Source organism: Gnatocerus cornutus, chromosome 9 (assembly GCF_029298725.1).
Source record: "Gnatocerus cornutus isolate USDA-ARS CGAHR chromosome 9, icGnaCorn1.1, whole genome shotgun sequence".
Classification (NCBI taxonomy): domain Eukaryota; kingdom Metazoa; phylum Arthropoda; class Insecta; order Coleoptera; family Tenebrionidae; genus Gnatocerus; species Gnatocerus cornutus.
In genome coordinates, this window is record NC_142241.1 from 5,246,080 (window position 1) to 5,261,840 (window position 15,761).

Sequence of the window (15,761 nt, forward strand, 5' to 3'; positions counted from 1 at the left end):
TAGTTGTAAACGTTGTTTACTCCTGCAATAACCGCAATGTTTCATGGTTTCAGAACTCTTTATCCGCAACGTTGCCTTCATTGAAAGCTGCTTCTTCAGACTTGGAAGTTTTTTGTTTGTTTTATTTAATATTCCAAGTTCTGAGCTGCCAGACGTGAAAATCTGATAATTCATATTCAGGGCAAATTTTAGAAACAATAAACTTGAAGAAGTTCAGTCTTAAAAGCAAAAAGTTTTTGTTTTCATGCTCTTCTGCCTTTTCCTTTATTAATAGTATAAGTAAAATGTCTGAAGGAGTCTTGCGGTCGCACTTTGTGTAAAATTCAAGAAAATTGTCGCTTCCCTTTATTACCATTTTTAAAACAATTCATTACTAAATACAAAACAACGGACGCTCCATTGTCTCTTTTTAATGAAAATCCACATTTCATGCAAAGTTACTCTGGAAAATGCGCTCATGTTTGTTGAGCCGGGATTTTCTTTTTTTCACAACGATCCAACATTTCACTTGCAACAATATTTACCCACGATAATAATTATTCCCTCGTTTACTTAAAATTTTAGCTGTGTATGAAAAAGAAATCTTCGGAAATGAGAAAAAAGTTTGGACTGGAGTGGAGCACACTAATTAAATGGCTTTGCAAAGGACAGATGTCTTATTAGAGACGGTGAAAATACAAGTTATTTGTCTTTGCGCTGGGGTTTTAATGAGAAACTTCTCTAACAAGCTTTGATGGAGAATTTTTACTGGTGTGATCATAAGAGTGTGAAGCAACAGCTCTTCAGCTCAGAGTGGGAAGAATTTTTAAAGTTGTGCTGGTGGTAATTAGAAGGAATGCAACAGAGAGTAAATTAGAAATTATGTGACAATGGGGGCTGTGACAAAAAATTGAAATTCGCTAAAAAATTCTAGAAACCATCTCACTTCATGTTTGCAGAAAGTTGTGTTCAAATCTTATTACCAATCTGACGATTTTAGAAAGTTCCAAGTTGAATTTGAGTGTTTAAATATTCAGTTTTAGAGTTAAATTCGGATCCGAATCAATAAACATTTGAGAAATTCCAATAGAATCAAAATCAAACAAATCCGTCGAGTCTTTAGCATTTGAAGAAAAAACAATCTGTAGCATCGCAAGGATCTAAAGCATCTTCATAACAGCATCCAAAATCCTAAGTAAATAAAGAATAAAAGATTTATAGTCCAAGAAAAGATCCAGCTTCTATTGTGAATTTTTACATATTTTCGTAAATTATTGTGTTTACGTATTTTCCACTGTTTATCAACTGTTTTGAAACGTCTTTTTTACAATTTATTTCCTCGTTAAAAGTGACAAGGTGAGCCACACCACAAAAACCCAAAATATTTGAATAAAATGTAGCTTCAATTACCACTAATAAAACGATATTGAAAATATACCGATTAATACAACAAATAAATTAATAATTCGTAATGCTAAAATTCTATAACAAACACTGACACTAATCCATTTATATTATCCAATATGCAAATGTTACTTTTTATGTTTCGCTTGAGAGATAGCAAAATGTAAATAAATGTCATATTTGTAGATAAAATGGAGCGATAAATCTGCCTTGTTATGCGTTGAAAGCGATTTCTTGCATTGTTTAAAGACGTAAAAACTTCTTAAACTTTCAGTTTTAATTGTCACAAAGAATTTTTAATAATCGGAGGAACTTTGAGTTAAAATAATTTCTCTGATCCGTTTGAAAAGTATCATTAATTGCACAATTCCCATTCATACAAAGTTGCTAATAATAGAACATGACATTGTAAAATCGGTTCTAGAGCCCTCGAGCTACAATCTCTATAACGCTACCTTAACTTAATCCCAATCCACGCAATTGTTAAGTTAACCCAACTCGAGCTCATTACCAACTTTCAAGCAAACAATGTCGGCGAAGTATCTGTTTCAATGAAAACAAGATTTTTTGCATTAACGCCCTTTCCTTCCCATCAATCATCAATAAAAAGAGAATTCTGTATCATTAATCCCAGCTTTAAATTCCGCATGAGTGATTATAACGAGCTTCGTCTACTGTTGACCTTACTGGGTTTTATAGTTTTTAATCAACAATTGAATCTTGACCTTGGCCATGAAAAGCAATTGGTAAATTAGGTTGTTGGAAAATACGAAAATGCCACGAAAAGCGATCTCTTGTCGTTGAACTTAATTACCAGTTACGAGCAATTAATTAAATGCAGCTACCAACTGCTATCGATAGCGTTCCACATCAAAAATAAAACCCGCGATTTGTTCAAAGACCTCCGAGTTAAAATTAATTGTCTTTAATTAAAAATGTAAAAGACGACCCCACTCAAACAGAACTCGCGTGCTTTTTTTCTCGTTATTCACCGAACTGAATTCAAAAACTTGTTAACTACTCATAATTGGATTCCAGCTTCTGACCGCACAAAAGTAGCTTCAAAGATAGTTTTACTTCAATTTGCGCAACAAATTACGTTTCCTATTATCATAACCATCATTCTAAACCTTGTTCATTTCCATGAAAATGGATAACGTCACAATTGATGGTTTTGTCGCTTTGACTAGTCGGCAGTAGCAACAAATGTGTTCTAATACAACGTAAATCTTCATTTTAGATATAAATTAAAGTGATTTGTGACAGTGAATGCTGATAGCGTCCCCGGTGAAATATGAGGCAAAATATAGTTCTCATTTACATTACAAAAGATTCATTTGCAAAAAGAAAGTTGCCTGATTTACCTACACAAGCAGTTCCGGTAGTAATGTGGTCAAACGCGCCACAAAGGCGCTTTGGCAAATGCAATTTCGAGTAATCGAGTGTTTTGGATTCATTAGTTTCGCATCAGAACTGTTTTATCAGTTACCGCAAACAGAGATAACGCCAAATTTGGTGCAACTTTTTCAAGTTTTCAACAAGCTATAATCGGCAAGATTCTAAAAAAAGCCCCAATTTTAACCTCGTTGTTTCCCAACAAACTATTGCAGCTAAAATAGCATAATTGGCAACAAGAATGATACAATAATGAAAACATTATCCGCAGACTTGTTAAGTGGTGCGGCCAACGTTCTCTTTAATTAAACGATAACTCAACTAATTTAACATCAGTCCAGCAATCATACTAAATTTAAATGGTTCGCATGATAAACACAATTGTATATGAACTTCCACAGTTTGGCCACCATGTAGAAGGTGGACTTACCTGAAAGAAAACAGTTGATTAGACGTATGAATTATGTAAGATTAAGTAGAATGAAGCGTGCGTATGTGGAGAGTCATAGTTTTATCAGTGTTTTAATCTGGATCAAATTCATGAAATTCAAGCATAGCTGGAGGCTACATTTGTTTAAACATTCGGTGAACGATAAAAATAGCATGTATCTTTGACGAAGGTCAATAAACATATTTTTTACTGCATTGCAGTCTATTTATAATTGCAATACAATAAGGCGAATGGAATTAAAAGAATGAAGGATATAACGTTTTTTTTTTCACCGTGATTATGCTAAAATGGTTGAGTAATGGCCATTAAAGAGCTAATAAATGGTGTTGGAACGATGTAATTGGCGGAGACTTAAACGTTTGATCCCACTGATCTGATAGCGAGGAGTTACATTGATAAAATTTTTGCCCATTTCGTCGCAGACGTGGAAAGAATTCCATTAGATGCGGTGAAATTGAAGATAAGGACCAAGTCTGCTTGCTGTTTATAACGACTAAATTGAACGAGTGAACATGATAAATGGAATACATATTTCAAACACTGCATGTAAAATCCATCATTCCAGCAAGACTTTGGAATAAGCGCGACGGGAAATAAGCTATCACCGCTATGGAATAAAAAATTTGTGCACATGACATTTACTGCGTGAAGATAGTGAAATGTTTCGCCGAAACTAATAAAAATGTGATAAGGCTAAAAATGGAAGGTAGTAAACCGGGATTAAGAAAGAAATTAAATTAAATCCGCTTTGGACTGGACTGGAAATACATGCAAATTCCAGGAGTACTTTTGATTTAAAATATTCCGTTTTTCTTTACCGTGGGGCTGTTTTTTATGGTAATTTTGTTGTTCCTACTTTCAACTTGACACGGGTCAAGTTTGAATTGAAAAAAAATATTTTGATAAGTGCAGGAAAATTTCGTGTTAAAATGACATGATTATAAAAATATGATCCAAACCTTGTAACTACAACAGATATCTGTTTTGCATATTTACTGAATATTATGTAATAAATAACATCCTTACCAAGATTCAGGATTAGAGTGACATGTTTGCTCATTCGTAGGTGTTCTTACCACAAATTTGAATATTCAATTCTTGCGGTTTCGGTAGCTTTGATCAGCTCATTTTCATAGAAGAACAAAGTCTTGAGAATTAACAATAGTTTGGTACAAAATAATGACATAAGAAGTGAAAAAACTCGTACCAGTCTAGACTTCACAACTTAATGAACGATAATTTCCTGTAATTTCTTTAAATTGTTGAAAAGTATTCGAGTCCAATTAGAAGAATGTCAAGACAATCCACGGCGAACTATCGACGAAATTTTGGATGATTCATTAACTCCGGATTAGTCTGGGACGAAACAGATTGCAACATGAAAAAATGTAATAAGAGGAGATTTTGGTCTTAAAAATAGCCGCTATGATTGATTGCTGCAGGAGTAAAAACTACAATTGCACCACCTAATGTTAAATTTCTCAAGAATGACTTAAGTGTTCTTAATTATAAGCACTTTCCAACAGTTGGACTACAAAGAAAATGCTGAACAATAAACAAGCATGCTCTTCTTATTTTCGTTCTTTTTGTAAACAGCGATTTATCCCAAGTGTTATAAAGCAGTAAACAGGTTCCGCGATGTTTAACCGCGAATGATGCAATGAAGTAGCTTTAAAATTAGCTCTTAACTCGGATAAATAGGTTAGTAAATAACACACCTGGTTCGGTTTCTAGGAATACGGCAAATAGTAGCACAGTTCCGTTGTTTTATGTCAAAGTTTGTCGTGATGAACGCTGATGCGTTCTTGACTCGATCAGGAAAACGCAGGATAGAGCAATTGCAAAAAAACTCGTCATTTACAAAGGTCGGCGTGTGAAGTGATGATGGGTATAATTTTTGCTGCACCATATGGTATGTGACCTTTGGATTGGTGCCATTTTTTACATGAGGTAATTTTTCCATCTCTTGGTACAGATATGAATGGATGTAACCCCTTTGATCTACGGCATGAACAGCTGAGTTTGGAAAACAAGTCTATGATAAATTTTCAGGCTTAAGGTTTATGGTCCAAACAATGTTGGGAAAATTTGGCTGTTGGCACTGTTCACGTGGAACACTTTTAGGAACTTTCCTTGGAATTTCAAGTCGTAATGATATACCGATGGATAAGGTGTTGATCGCCATGAAATCCGAGGAAGTCTGATCTTTCGTCCGATTAAATAACTACAAGTTGTTATTGAGAGCTCAACGACCAAAATTAGTTATTTAGAGAGATTGATGGAAATGTGGTTTTATTAAAATTTATATTGTTTTCAGCAGACAAACAAAACGATTTATCAAAATACAGGCTCGTTTTAATTGAAAATGATGGATGAAAATTACGATTTTAATTTCTCCTGCATAAAAAGTCCCACACATTATTTTCATTTCAACTAAAACACATGGTAATAGTGCTGCTATTTTTGTGTTGATCTCAAAAATAGGATATAAAAAAGCTCTCGACTTTTATTGCAATACTTAAAATCCCATCTGGGCGAAATGGGAGCGTTCATTGACCATTTCTAGTGGACCATTTTCGTGGCGTGGTGGTTTTTGATGCGAAGTCGGCGGTTTATACTTGATTCTTAAGATTTTCAACAATCTCAGAAAACTAAGTGAAATATCCAAGAATTGGAAGATGGTTTCAGACAATATCTGAAGGATCTATAGGACTTGAAGAATTTGGAAAATATTACAAATTCAAAGGACCTAATTGATCTATTATGTCAAAAACTTGAAAAATTCTTAAAGAACGTAAAAAATCTAGACCATCGCCATCGATTTGAAGAAGTTGGGAATCTAGGTAGTTACAATTTTCGGGCATTTTGCGTTATATTTTTCGCTCTGTTTCGCCAAAAACAGGGCAAACAAAAAGATTTTTTTATTTACCTATTTTTGTCAAATATCAATATTTACTCAATCACATATTTATAATAATAAATTAAACCTTGCACATTTTCCAACCTTGACTTGTCAGTCGTTCGTTTACTATTATAAATACATTTTACTGACCACTGAGCTATATTTACGTGTTTTGTTGTAAAATATTAGTGGCTGATGTTGCCAAATTCCGGGATCAAAACAAGGAAAAGTTCCAATCTAAATTTTTTCACCTTTGCCACTGATTAAAGGCGACACTTTCTCTGACGTTAAAAAGCCCCGATCAAAGTCTAAACCTTGTTAACATAAAATACCTGTTTATTTTTTCAAATCAGTTCTAACCTCGTCACACATCGTAAGAAATTTTTCCACTTTTCTTAAAGTTTCCTAAAACAATTTAAAATACATCACCCTTACATTACCCATTCAATTTAATTCGATAAAAACAGTCCTTCCAGTCTGGCGTGTGCCTTTCTAGAATATTAAACGAGCATTTCCCGACGAGCTCCTGTCAACCGATTAAAAAAGAAAAGTTGAGAAGGTGCACACTGACGGGCAGTGAATTTTCCTCTAGATCTTAAAGTTTCATCACCATCACCAGATCTTTGCTACCGACTGAGAGAATTTACCAACAGGAAACGGCATAAAGTAAGCAAAATGACGTGATTTCAGCCTGCTCTGGTTTCCGTTTCCTACGATAAAGATCTGGAGTAAATTAACGCAAAATTGCGGTAAATTTGCATCGAGAAAAAACTATTCACGTGGTGGTGCTCTTAATTACCTGTTACAGATTTAATTAATTCAGTATTGGATTACGTTATTCTGAACAAACTAGAAAAATAAGTTGTTTGGTAATTAAACGATAACACTCCATGTTGTTAAACAATAAATCTATTTTTAGATTCTCCTTTTATGCTATAATGATAATTATAAGGTTATCCACGTTTCCGTAGGTGTATTTGTGCTATGTTAAAAATTTTATTAATCATAATCCATTACCAGTGAGTAAATTAATTACTTAATCAACATAACCTTCGCCTTCACAAATCCCGACACTTTCTGCGAAGGCGTGGTTAATCCCATCGCCCTTAAAAAATTAAGGAAGATTTCGTCATCTAATGCCGTCACTGAATGGCGAATCTTTGCATACAATTATGGAGAGAAAAAGTGAAGTTTCCTTGTTTGGATTACACCATCCATGCGACGAGTCTAAATTCAATTGAATATTTAAGCTCATTATAATGTCTGAACGAAAATAAACGCCGCGCCGGTACAAAAATTGGGGTAACAGGAATAAATTCATACAATTCGAGAATAATTCCTTGGGCTTTATTAGTTTATTTAGAAACAGCGTGGTATAAACTTCCAGCTAAAATATGAAGTTGTGATTATTTCGAGCTCATGTTTGATGCAAAATAAAACACTGCGGGCTATTTTTGGGGAGAAAAATGAAATATAGATATGAAGAAAAGTCAGGATTACCTACTAAATGTACTTTAAATTCTAAAAAGCGTTCTATAGGTCTAAAGGCGACAAAAACCGCGAGATAACACACCTAAAAATAACTTATCAGCACCATAACCACAAAACATAAAATAAACTCCTAAAATAGAAGTACAAAGAAACGAAAAACGTCTCTTCCCAGCTCCTGTCGAGAATTATTTTGATTACTCTGAGATATTCCCTCGCTTTCGCGTTCATATCGATCACTTCCCCCAAAACCTGTTTATATTCGAGATTACTATTTATTCTCTCCTGATAACGTTTCCTTATTGGCAACATAAGTAAATATCGACGAAATAACACCGCAAAAATAACCAGATCAGACTGTCTAATTTTATCAACAATAAGAGACCCCAAATTATAGTCATATCGTTTGTTTTTCGTCTAGGTAGAAACCCATTTCGCCTCACATCGTTAATAATTTATAGAACCCGTAGACAAATAACAGATATTCTAGTCCTAAAATAAAACATATTTCGCGTTTATTCAATAACCTTGACTTAAATTTCCACACGACGCTTTCAATAAGAGACTTTTCGTTTGTATGAGCTGTAAATTTGACCGTTTACACTTCGTTCCTCGGGACGTATAAAAGTTTAAAGGGTCGTGGATTTTATTGAAGAAGATTCAAGAACTGAAACGAGTTATCCGGATGCGCAAACTGTAGCTGCAGATCAATCAATGCACGTTCTATTAATACTCGTAGACATAAGCAAACTAATAACTATTTATCTAATAACACGAGGAAAAATACAACAGTTGCTGTAAAAATGGATATCGTTTTAAAGTTTGCTTATCAAGAATTGTGCCATAAAACTTGGAATGACAATCCCATGATAGCCATCGATTTTCTAAGCCGATTTCATTCTAATTTCGGCCGGTTTAAAAACAGGAAGTGTTGCGTATTTCCCCGGACTCTTTTAACTTCCTTAACAAACTAAGGAGAAATCGGTGGAAAAGGGATCACGGAACAAACGTTGTAATACGAACAAATTATTGTTCATTTTGGCTCGAAACGAGACGGAAATCAAATTTACTCTGATTTAAAATGCATGAATTATAAATTTCGTTTTAATTTCAGATAAAATATTCATTGGATCTCTTAAAATATTTCCCGTTTGAATAGCCAAACACGTGCATTCCCCTCGCTTGTGGTGCATTTTATTTCAGTTGAAATGGGGGCTCGATGACTTGCGATTCCCATTTATGTAAACTATACAATTGTCGTCACTCAAGAGCTCCTAATTTATAATTTCCACACAGATTTGCGTCGAGATAAAATTCGGTTTCTGGTGTATTTACATACACGAAAACTGCACTGTCAGAGACGTTAGCAAACACGTTGAACTGAGTTGCAATTAACGGAATTAATCCAATTTTCTCGCTGGTTAATTAACAAGGAAGGGAGTTTTTAACAAAGCTGAAATCTCGTTGACATAATTCTACAAAGATAACACATTACAGTCCATTGGGAAATTCATGAATAATTTCTGATTAATTTCGCCACACACCGCAGCATCAATATTCATCTGATCCTTGAATTATACATTATATCGTGTATTAATACAATCCTAAATGATTTACTCCAGTGAAAATTGACTTATTTTGTCGAGAGATTAAACCCACACGCAAAATTCGTAACTGAGTTTAGCTGATAAAGTAAACAGTAATTATAGCGGGGAACATACTAATTAAATCTTGCTTTTTGCTGTTTTGTGGCCAACTGCACAAAGAGATGTTCATTGAAGCCAAGATGACAATCAGTGATGATGGATTGGGGGAAAACTGGGTTAAAAATTCATGGAAATGTTCACAGATTGAAAATAATAAAAAAGTGTTGGCTATATCCAAATTACTGGAATAGCTCAGATACTTCCGAGGCTTTATCTTTGAAATTTGGCACGTAAAATAACCTTGACATGTTTATTAAGTGTGGAAAAAATTATGATTATAGACCACGAATTGACAATTTTAGAAAATTTAATTTTTCATAGGGAAAATTTCAGACAAGAATTACAGTTTTAAAAATTCAACAACGCTATAATAAAATTCTATATCATGATTAAACCAAATAAAATCAATAGCTTCATACAATACAAAATTAACATAGCGAATCGTGGGCAAATTTTCCGTACAGCTAATTACAACCTAAAGTGTTACATCGTTACACGTGCGTGGCCATTTCAGATTTGATAGCTTAAGTACCTTTTTTACTACTGGCAAAGACGCTAGCAATCATTTTCTAGTTTAATTGCATGGATTCGGAACTACAAGATAACGCCCAGATAAGAAGATATTTCAACATGGATGAGCACAATATTTCAAGTCGCAATTATAGACGTAAAGGTGTAATATTTGGCACAAAACATAGATAATTAGAATGTAAAAAGCTCTGGCTTTTAAACATTGACGTCATTGGATCTTTTGAGGTCAAATTCGCATTAAACCGTGATGATACTTGAATTACATTATTGCCAAAAAAGCAGTTAGGAACATCCCACACAGGTGAGGTATTCCACTCTATTTACGACAGATTTGTAACCGGTTTTAGTGCTCCAGGGATTCCGAATACATTTATGGATCGGGAGCTCCTACGCCTAAAAATGTCAAAACATCAACTTTTGAAAATAAAACGTATTTACGCGTAGTACAAGCTTACACCGAAAAGGCCATATTGAAACGATGTGGAAAATGAAAACCGAGATAAGAAAACATCGAAATAGCAAACACACGTAAAACAAATAGGATTAGCTTGGTGTAAGCACAGCCTCATTTTTACACCAACAACTTTCAAATTTCCTCAACTGATTTGTGTAAAACCGTTAAACGTTATTGAGTTCTCTCAGCTTAGATATCTTTGTACCTCGTGCGGGAGTGGATTTGCATGATTGTTTTATGCATGAGAAAAATATATTCCTAGTAAGCCATTCTAACGGATCTGCGCTTCTTATCAAAGGAATGGAAATGACATTACTACTCACATGTAAATAATTCGTACCTTCACCTTCGCGGGTTTTACAGGAGTTGTTGCCTTTTAATTTCAAAGCAAAGTGTGAGATAACAGATGGAGAAATGTTTGTGTTTGCAGGTCGTGAGACAAACAGCAATGTGTAATATTTAAAAGTAATAAAACAAGGCGAAAAGGAAATTACGAAACAAGAAATATTAAAAATAGCGAAATGCGGTTTTTTCTTAGCTTTTCATCTCAATTTTCCTTCGAATTTCCTAGAATCTTTGCATTATTCTCTAGACTTCCTTACATTTCCAGATTAATTTCTTAGACAAATATTGCAAAATCAGGTTTGACCACACCGTTCAGTTCACAAGAAATTCGCGCTGATCGGTGGATCATTCCAAAATTTCCGCAACGGACAGCAGCACCGCGAAATTCCTTCTCCTTCGTCTTCATGTTTAAACTTCGCTTTCCATTTTCGTAATGGTTTTAAATTAGAAGTGACATCCGACCGTTTTCGGCGTTAATAATTCAGAAATCTCCAATAGGCAATAAAATGTCATCTATTTGGTATTACCAGTCTAAAATCACCTGACGCTGGAACGAATTTAGAAATGTGATTTACCGGAGCTTTGTCCGCTATCGGAACATAAAATACCGAATTTGAAAGGAGTTATTTTCGACACAAAAGATTTTGTCCGGCGGATATATGAAAAGTCCTGCGATTTACTCTTCAGAATCTCGTATTGTTGTAAAAACACATCGAAGAGGAACTTCAAAGATACTTGTAGTGAACGGCTTTCAGTTCGGAAACGATATAATATAGAGGCGTGCTGAATTATTATTAATCCTATTATTAGAATGAATTGCGACTAGAAAATGAAAGGAATTTATAATATCTGGGTTTGCATCGTATGCAGAGTTGCGTGAAATTAATGATGAATGGACGCGCTGTTTTCCTCTTGTTTTCTAATTTAAACGGACGGGGAATACTTTTTTATATGGATATCACCCAATAAAACTGCAAATCAAGATTTGTATTGTCTATAAAATTGGCAATATATTCTCCACATTGTTGTGCAAAACATTACAATTACGCCCATGGGCGCCAAATCCCGTTTCCGTATCTCGTGTCACAATCGCTTTCATGTAAAACAACTTTTCAATTTCGTAGAAAAGCATGATTTCCACCAGTTTTGCATTGTAAACTTTCCATCAGCTTTATCGCCATTCGTAGATAATTATGTACATGTAATTTTATATAATTGACTTTTGACCCAACTTCTGTTTTTTCTCCAGCTGAACCGTTGAAATCTGAATATCGCTTTAATCGGTCGATTACAACACTTCACGCTGAGAGGTAAAATTGTTCGAAACAAAGCGACCACAAGTAGATAATTGTAAGATATCAAGCCCCAACTTGACTTAATGTTAATCCGAATTTTATTTGTTCAACCGATAAAGCCGTGCTCTCTCAACAAGGACACTCAGGAATATGATACATGTTAACTACTTATATCGCAATTGTGAAGCTATAAATAGACAGACAACATCGTAAACATTTATTTACATAACTTGCATTGTGATACACAGTTTACACCAAATTTGTCCGCTGGTTTGGGTTACATCACCATTCAAAACAAAATGCAAATTGGAAATGGGAGACGAATCTATTATTACGAAGAAAGGCACGCCTGAAAATGGCGGAAATCACGGTTATCAATTGGAGATACGGCTCGAGGGACCAAAAAACAAAGAAAAGTTGATTTGTTCATGGAAAGATCAAATGCGCCTTAACTCTGTTTATTTTTCCCATTTCCCGAGCACGTAAACTTCATTAAAATATCAGAAAGTGGCGTCATTTTCTCAACCCGCATTATAAATCCGGTTAAATGGAACCACTTCAACATAAAGCTTCTTAGCAATGGCCTGCAGCTATTTTTTCCTCGGCCAATTTATATTTAGCATTACCACCGCACGGAAAAATGTTATGTGCATTTCAAAATTACCTACAACTGCCGTTTCATTTGAACTACTTGGCTATTGCAACAACCTCAAGTAAACCAAACAGAAATAATATGCATCATTAAAATAAACATACGGGTGACTTCCGGAACGGTTTTCCCACGACTGTGTTATCTGAAGAGTTTGGAAATTAGAAATGTAATAACGTCGGAGCGAGCGAAAATTAAAATATGAAGAAATGTGGGACTGCGAAGTCTTATTTTCATTACATGATACTTTTGGAAACATAAAAACGTGAATTTACGTCGTCATATTTCTCGTCAGTTTATTTATACTTGTAATTCCTGACAGTTGAGACGTTTTCTGCGGGAAATTAATTTCAAGGATCGTTTTTCGTTTTCATAAAAATGAAGGAAATTGAGTTGGGAAAAAGTTACGATTATTTGAAATTTATTGTGAAAAAGCCCTGCCAGAATTATTAAAAATACCAACGAACATTCGGAGGGCACGAGAATCGGATGTATTTTAAATTAAGTTTTTACATCAGTTTTAAATTGTTAGCGTACAGAAATGTTCGAATTTCTTCGAGATTCAGGACGTTGTGGTCCGCACAAGTTGTCATGAGTACGGGAAATCCTGTTTCCCGATATTACTGATGTGGTGGAACAAATAACCCGCCGATTAGGGAATTAAGGAAACGGGAAGAGCAAGTCACTCGCACACTCCTTGCATTTCGCCATAAATAGGGTATGATATGCCGTTTTGGCCACAGGAAAACCGCAACAATACGTCACGAATATCAGACGTCAGAACATCATTTCCGGACCAAAAACGGCAATTAACGAAAGAATACTCTTAAATTCTTTCAAAGATTCTCTTGGATACTTAGCTTCCCTTGCATTTCTGTTGCATGTTTTAAATTCCTTCAGATATTCGTATAATCTATGATTTTCTTTACAATGTATTCTCAACGATTTTGGGGTAAAATCGGATTTACTGAATTCCGAACTAATCAACAAAGATTAGTAAAAATTCCAATTTTTAGAACAATAGGAAAAAATTCAATAGCAATCCACGTGTTTTACACAATGCATGATTATCGGTGTATTTTTAGAATTAATTAGACCGATATTGTGTTGAGGCTTTAAAAGTCTATTTTTAGAACAGGTATTGTTTACAGTGTTACAAAAAGTGGCACAAGTTAGACAAAAAATTTGCTCAATTACCACTAAAATTCAATACCCGTCTGAACATTTGTCTCTCTCCCAAAATTGCATCAATAAGTTTGAAAACGCCCCAACAATTAAACTCTCCTAGAAAAATCGATTCATGTCGACATCCGTTTGAATAATGGAATAACTCACGTGATCTTCATATCTCGCTAATTATAAGTAGTAAAATGTTTCTGATTGATGTAGATGAAGTTCTCCAGTCGTTACCAAGAAAAACACGTGCTAAATGAAGGACACTTATTTGATTAATGACAGTGTTATTAAGTCAGTTTCACAGTATGACCCTTCCAATTTATGACTAATCCTTTGCTTAAGCTATCACGAAAATAATTTTATTGGTAGATTAAGCAGCGATAACTCGGATTATCACACCAATAAAAATTCAGAGCGAAATTTAAGTAAGTTTACTCGTGGTGTACGAGCTTGTAAAGCAAAACGATTTATTGAATTGTGAATGTAATAATGATCCGAGTAAATCCTAGTGAATAATCAATGCACTAATAAATAGCAAGTAATACATGGCCTGGAGCGCTCCGGTATATAAATGAAATAATAGATATGTGCACAGGTGGCCGAGAATAACAAATTGTGGAGCCCGTTTGTCTGTTCTGACACACCTTGAGGCACCTATGGATGAAAGACATTCTATCGAACCACACAAGGAAATCTGCAAAATCTCCGTGTGTGTTAACAGGTTTATAGAAGACGACAAAAACTAGTACTTGTGTGGGAATATTAATTGGAGTTCATCTCAATCTGGGATTAACCTAATTAAAAAATCTATCTTATAATGAAAAAGACAAGGAGAGAGAAAATAGTCATGTTACTATAACAGCAAAGGTGTGGCTTTTGAATTAAACATCTGGATCTGATGCGAACTGAGGCAGATTTACGCAGGTGTTTGTAATTTTATAAAGGAGCCTAATTACCGGTTATAGCTTAAGGATTTGATTCATTCTGTCAGATCTTGTAAAGCTTCAAAGCAGAAAATGGAGTACTGCGAACTCTTGAGGTATTAGCGAATTATGGACGGTTATTAGAGCTAGGAATGTCAAATACGCGCATTCCATTCAGCGATTAACAGGAACAATGGGAATCTGCACAACAGACAAAAATACGCCAATTTTAATCAGCGATAATGCTCTAATGCTCTTATTTCGTTTCAAAGCCGAGTGCTCACGTTATGCCTGTGATTTTTTCAGAATTTTTGCATTGCGTGATTTTTTTTTGTTGAAAAGCTTTTAATTTTTTTTTAGTCTGTGCCATTTTAAAAGAACTTTCACAAATTAAAATTTCCAAAAACTATTTCGCTCATTGAAACATGTATTTTAGCACATCCAACATGCAAGCTTAAAGTAGTAAGCTCCATAAATTTCAAGGTTTTGGACCAATTAATAACGACAATTTTTAAGCAGTAAATAAATTTTCAAAATGTTTTCTGAAACAACAATCTAAAATAAAAAGCAAACATTTTGTAAACAACAATTTTAAAACACTCCCCCAAAATAAATACATTAAAATACCAAAATACCGCGCTTGCATGCAAAAAAGCCAACTTTTAAACTAAATATATAACTTTGTTTTCTCATTAAACACTGGCTGTGTTTTTGTAATGAGTATTGATGTTCGATAAACATATAAAAATGGGAGTTATATTTACTAGATAAATGAAAGTGTTGTGTTAAAACTAGTAACAGATAAACATATGGTGGCCGCAAAAATAAATTTCTTTTAAATCTGTATGTTAGATAAACCTTATTTAGTTTCCTGGTATCGATCAGGAGAAGACAAATCTGATGATAATCCCAATAAATTATCAAATTACCTAATTATACGTTCCGCATATAACCCAGATTACACTGAAATTGCACGGTAATTTTAATTCCACTTTCAATTAATTCATGGACATGCTTTACAAAATTATCACGTTTGGTCCAAGAAGGTAAAAACCACGACAAA

General features: G+C 34.4%; 1 protein-coding gene across 2 annotated transcripts in view; it reads right to left on the reverse strand.

Annotated features, from left to right (window-relative positions):
• LOC148168050 (receptor-type guanylate cyclase Gyc76C-like) overlaps positions 1-15,761 on the reverse strand; it is a 37,408-nt gene that overhangs the window by 18,681 nt on the left and 2,966 nt on the right. The gene's annotated exons all lie outside the window — the stretch shown is intronic.